Source organism: Oenanthe melanoleuca, chromosome 7, assembly GCF_029582105.1.
Source record: "Oenanthe melanoleuca isolate GR-GAL-2019-014 chromosome 7, OMel1.0, whole genome shotgun sequence".
NCBI lineage: Eukaryota > Metazoa > Chordata > Aves > Passeriformes > Muscicapidae > Oenanthe > Oenanthe melanoleuca.
In genome coordinates, this window is record NC_079341.1 from 11,927,879 (window position 1) to 11,934,133 (window position 6,255).

The following is a 6,255-nucleotide window of genomic DNA, read 5'->3' on the forward strand; positions in this document are numbered from 1 at the left end:
TGTTTGTTCTAACAGGATCTCAATCATCACCCAATTCAGCTCACTCACACAGGTGAAAATTATATACTAAAAAAGAAGTTCTCTCCTGGGTTAGTGATTCGAACTGGATTATGTTTTACATACAATCAACAGTATAGACAATGTAAAGGGACAGTCCAACACTACATAACCAGGAGCAGGAGGGAGAGAACAAGACTGTATCCTGAGAGCCACACACTGCTGTATCAGCTCAGACAAAACCACAGCAACAGATTATTTTTGTTGGTTATACTGTGGCATTAGTACACAGTACCCTTTTTCACACCTCACCTCTTTCTTTATATCCCAGAATTTTCCTATTGGCACAAAAGGAAAACTTGCATGAGTTTCACAAAGAGGGCAGGGGTCCTGCACCTACCTAAGTGCACCTACCTAAGTGATGCCTTAGGCTTTTTTTTTTTTCCAAGAGAAAGCAAGCTTTACACCAGAAAGGTGTAAATTTACAAATGCTGCTCATATTGTACGCTACTTTTAGCAATGGACAAACACTAGTGGATTTTGAGACCAAGCCAGCTACACACAGCCAGATGATGTGTCATCAGAAAAAAGGCAAGAAAATGCTTTCCATACATTATTTAATGGGATATAAAGGATGATGAGAGAGATTTTAGAGATGAGATTCTGACATTCAAACCCCAGGAAAGGTGCAAGGGAAACTAAAATCCAGTTGATACCGGACAGAATAGAGAATAAGAGATTTAGGGTAGCACCTTTAAGAAAAATGCACGTAATATAGGACCCAAAATGTCACAGGAGATTGCAGAGTTTCTGAAGAGATGATCAAAATACTGCAGCAAAGAGCTGCAGTGAAGAGCAACAGGCGAACTTAAAATGTAAAGAATAATAAAAAAAAAAGTAAAGGAAGTGCACAAAGACTTTGCTAAAAAAGCACACACAAAAGGTGTTTAATACAAGTAAATAAGCAGCACAACAATACATGATATTGAAGTTTGGGAACAGCTGCTGCTTATGTGCATTTGTTCACAGTTAGCACATGGAGGGACTTAGACTTAGCTGAATGATCTAGCTCTGCGGCAAGAACCCCAGCAGCATTTATGTCATTCAGCTTAGCTAATAAACACAGCAATAATTTCAAAATTTTTACATAGGCTGCATTTTCCCATTTGTCAGCATAGCTGCTTGAGCAGCTCATTCCAACCCCATCCCTTCCCCTGATTATACTGGTACAGATACTGTGCAGCCATGCAGCAATCAGGGGAGGGAATGATCCAGGTGAAAATGAAGCAGGCTCCACGCCTTTTAAACAGCTGGATCATTTCCCCATGCAGTAGCCCAAGCATTTGTGTGACTGCAATGGAAAAGACATGGAAGATGCTTTGGCCAGTAATACTACCAAAAAAATGCTATGAAGAACCATGGCTTCAGTTCGTCAGCCAGTAGATAAGCATCAAGAATTCCTGGATTTCTTAGGCTACTTACTCTTTTGTAAGTTTAGAAATCCATCTGAAAAAGTTTCTGCCCAAAGAAGAAAATACAACTCAGTTTTAGTTCTGCCATGTGCAGAGAAAAGCAGTTTTCTTGATAACCTCATTGACTAAACAGGCTATCACTGAACACTCCGAAGATCAGAGATTTTTACAAATGACTTTAACCCTCTCCTCCAAAAAGTGTGAAAGCATCAAGGATAGAGATTTTTATTTCAGTTTACTGAACTAAGGTAGCTTCAAAATAGTTCACTGTAAGGCTTTCTGCAACTGTGTCTCAAGTAGGCAGTGTTGTCTCCTGTCAGAAAACAACTGAAAAGTAACAAAATCCAGAACAGCAATTGGCAGCACTCTCCTATCTTCAGGACTATTTTTCCATCTTTCATCTAATGGTCTTTTTTTTTTTTTACAAATATCAACTCTCACTATATTCTCAGGACAAAAATATGAATATTTATTATCTTAGGATAATGTCCTGTACCTCTACACTCTAGTAAAAAAATCACTGCAAGTAACAAGCATCAGTGCTGCTTTACACTTGTGTGTATGAGTATGTTAGGTAAACCACATACATGCATTCAAACAGGAACATGCTTCCTCCAAATTCTTTATTCTCTCACCTTAAAGTGGCTCTTCCAACACTGAGTTTTCTATTCTTTCCACTTGACACATAATACTATAAATCCAGCAATGCCAGACAAAAACAGCAGCAGAGAAATCTTGGCTGTTTTAAAGTGCTTTTTTTACCTGAAAGGCCAACTACAGCCTGGCACATTTCCACCTCCTGTGCAGCTGACAAGGCTGTTTTAGAAATATGGAAAGCTGGAAGGTGTTGTATTCGTTCTCACTCACCTTTTTTAACTGCAGTATAATCAAGTGATCTAAAAGCTTTGAAGAACAAAATAGGCATCAATGCCTCCATGCTGGGAGATGTACACAGATCACCAATTAATGGCAGGCTGCTCAGGTTTTCATAATCACTATGAAATACAACCTCACAGACTGCAGATGAGGGAACACAATTTTGAGTTTAAAAAAAAATAAAAAAAAATAAAAAATCCCTGTCTTGTCATGAACTTCAGCTGTATGCAGGCAGGGTACCAGGGACCAGGGAGCTCAAACCAAACTGAGTAGGGCTGTTTCCGTAGATGAGGACTGCTGTCACGTCCCATGAAACTAACTTTAGTTAGATTAGTGGCAGAAAGCTAACACAGCCTTCTCACTGCACAAAAGCCTTGAGAAGTGTGGCATGAGTAACTGATCTCCACTTGCTTCCAGAGATCCAAAAATAGAGGTGAAGTGTGAATATCCCATTTGTTTCAAAGCGGTGCCAACAGAAATTCCGAGTTGGGGCCTTGTCTCCTATCAAAATATGCACCTACAGAGCTGTAACTGCACTGAGGCAGGAAGAGGCTGCTTCTTACTGCAGCAGAACAGCTACTCTGCAGTGTAAGATCTACAGAAGATTTTGTAGAGCAATAGCTGTGCTGGTGCAGGTTTCCAAGAAACAGCCAGATTGATGACTTGGCTCCTAAATGAGATGTTTCTAAATTTTCTGTATCAGCAAACCCTTCCCCCCCTTTTAGACCTTCGGTGTGTCTTATGTGTCAGATTTGTTTGACTGGTTCTTTACTTTTTTTACCCAGAGTAGTAGACACACCTATCACCAAACCTATGAGAAAAAAAAATAAATTTGATGCAGACCATTCAGTGCAGATCCAAACACCATACTGAGAGTACCAATCTGAATACTGGTGTTCTCTCAATCAAATGAAAGCATTAAAAATGATTACACTCTTCTTTACTACATGCAACAATTTCATTCTAGGTCACCTGTAAGAGATGCTTAGCAAATACACAACCACCTCTCTGTTCACTTTTCTATCTGAACTGTGAGGGGACAAAGCTGGTGAGGAAATGCAGAGATCTGTGTTTGAAAATATGCACCTGATAGTCTTCCATGCTATTATGAAATAGAATAAAATGTTTTTCTAAAACTACAAAAAACAACAAGCAAGGATTTTCTGTCCCATTTTTGTATTTAAAATATAGTGCGTATTCCATCAAATCAAGAATGAATGAAATACACCAACAATTGCACTCTCTTTAATCACTATCAACAGCTACATTGCTTACTGAAGTCCTCGGATGTCTAGTAATCAATTAGAAGTTTAGAAACTTCTTCTCATGTTGGTATTACACAGTGATGTAGAGCATCTTTGACCTTCATTTCAAAGGAAGTGGTGGAAGTGACAGAAAACAGAAATTCATATACAAGGAAGTATACATGTGAATCACAAATATCCATTTTGAACAAAACCTATTTCAGTAACTTCGTATTTTACTGTACAAATCCACATTTGTTGATACAAGGAAGAAAGGATGCAAGCACAGTCTCAAATTTTCTATATTCTAAAATAGTGTTTAGTGGTGGTCAGAATGAGACTAAACAGAGATACATGATATTCCTAAGAAGTCTCTGGTCTTTTATTTAGGAAATAGGAAACATGTTTCTAACCCTAGGAAAAAAAAAAAAAAAAAGGAAAATAAAAAAGGAAAAAAAAAAAAAAAAGACAGGTGTTATTCCAGAAGCAGATTGTGAGCAGGCGTTCCAATATTTAGGAGGAAGAAACAAAAATTTAAAGTGTTTCATGAAGCAAAATCATATGACCATTTAAAACTTTTTATCTTTGTATACACTTAAGAGGTGTAACAATCTCTGCTAAAAAGTTAAGACTGCCACGTTGTTTTTGCTTACTACTGTAACATAAAACTGCAGATATCCAGGATTTAAAAGCAGAACGAAGTCAAAACAGTCTTCTATTCTAGGCAAGAAAAGAGGAAAAAAAGCCTCCCAGCTGCAGCAAGGCAAGGCTGGGGTAAGGTGGAAAAAGGCATCTGAGCTGACATTTGCTTATAAAGCTGGGATAGAGGTCAAATCCTGTTCGCTGTGCAACACCCAGGTCTGTGGAAAACTGGCAAAAGCAAATCCCACACCGAGATTTACCAGCCGCAGCCTGGCTCAAGTTCACTTTGGGTTAAAAATACTACCCGGGGAGAAGCAGCTCGGCGAAGGGAACCGTATCCCTGTTACGTGACCTGCGCGCCGGGCTCGGGCTGCGCCCGCGGTCCCGCCCGGAGCGCGGTGTTGGGTGACCGGCACCGCTGCCCGGCGCGGCCTCCCGGAGACGGAGTCACAGCGAGCCACCGCGCCAGGCGCTGCCCCGGCTTCCGAGCACTGATTTTATTAAAAGCTTCTCGTTACAGAGCCGGGGAGCGCCCCACGCACTCGTGTCCATCACGGCGGGAGTCTGTTTGTTTATCCGGACAGCGCGCTCGGGGCGCCGGGGAAGCGGAACTCCGGCGGGCGCGGGGGGCCGCGGCGGCCCCGCGGGAGGGTGCCCGGAGCCCGGCGGGGCCGGGGGGCGGCAGCGGGGGAGCGAGAGCCGGAGCGCACCCGGCGGGGCGGGGAGGGGGCGCAGGCGGGAGCGCGGCCGCCCCCCGCCGCCGCCGCCGCTCCCCCTCGTCGTCGTCCTCCGCCGCCTCCTCCGGGGGCCGGGGGGCGCGGCGCCCCTTCCCCGCCGCGCTGAGCGCCGCCGCTGGCTGCCGGCAGAGCCGCCGCCGCCCGGCCGTGGCGGCCGCCGCCGGGCCGGCTCCCATCCGCCATTATCCTTTGTTCGCGGCGCGGCGGCGGCGGGGATGTTGCAGGGCTCGGCTCCATCTTTAAGGCGGGCGCCCCTCCCGCGGGCGGTGCGCGGCCGGGCCCCCGCGTCCTGCCGCCCGGCGGCTCCCCTGGTCCCCGCCGGGCTCCATTTCCTTCCCTCCCCCCCGCCCCTGTTTGCTGGGCGCCGTCCTCCTCTTACCGGTTACCAGGCTGCTCCGTCACTGCTTTCGTTCGCGCCTGGGATCTCGCCGCAGTTTTATTCTCTCCCCCACGTAACACACCGCGTCAAACTACACCTCCGCCGCGTCACTCACACACACAGGCGCTCCCAGCCCGGCGACAGGCAGGCAGCGGCCGACTGAGGAGCGCCAGCCAGGGAGCAAGCGCCGAGCGCGCCCGGCCCCGCACGGAAACCGCCGAGCGCTCACGGAAAGCGCCGAGCGCCCGCCAGGCGGCGGGAACGGCCGAGCGCGCCGCCGGCCTCCGCGGAAAGAGCCGAGTGGCCGCGGAAACGAACGAAGCGCCCCGGAGGGGGAGGCGGAAAGAGCCGAGCGGGCGGCGGGAAGGCGCGAGCGGCGCTTCCGCCCCGGGGCGGCCCGCGCGGGAAGCACCGAGCGGGGCTGCGGAGTGTGGGGGGGGCGCGCGCTCACCCCCCCGCCCCCGCCGTGCGCGCGGCCGAGGCGGCCGGAAACTCGCGAGCGCTCACGGAAGCGGCCGAGAGGAGCCGGCGGCGCCTGCTCCACCACAGAGTCACGGAATCGATTAGATTGGGAAAGAGCTGTAGGATCATCGGGTCTCTCCTGTGACTGAACACCACCATGTCAACTAGATCATAGCACTACACGTTTAAGTTCCTTAAACACCTCCAGGGACGGCGACTCCACCACCTCCCTGGGCAGTCCATTCCCATACCTGCTCACTCTCTGTGAAGAACAGCTCCCTCATGTCCAACATAAACCTCCCCAGGCTCACCTTAACACTGTGTCCTCTTGTCCTGTTGCTGGTTGCGTGGAAAGAAGCCCTCATGTGGCTACGCCCAGCTTTCAGGCTGTTGTTGAGAGCGAGAAGGTCCCTCCCGAGCCTCCTTTTATCCGGGCTGGACCCCAG

The 6,255-nt window shown here is 47.7% G+C and overlaps 1 protein-coding gene across 4 annotated transcripts in view; it reads right to left on the minus strand.

Annotated features, from left to right (window-relative positions):
- CREB1 (cAMP responsive element binding protein 1) overlaps window positions 1–5,779 on the minus strand; it is a 40,523-nt gene extending 34,744 nt beyond the window's left edge. For 2 of the 4 annotated variants that reach the window (XR_008840940.1, XM_056496310.1), the window contains exon 1: window positions 5,348–5,779. The gene's annotated coding sequence lies outside the window, so the exon portion shown is untranslated. The remainder of the gene's footprint in view (window positions 1–5,347) is intronic. The other 2 variants (XM_056496312.1, XM_056496311.1) reach the window with 1 other exon arrangement.
- Window positions 5,780–6,255: the final 476 nt, after the last annotated feature.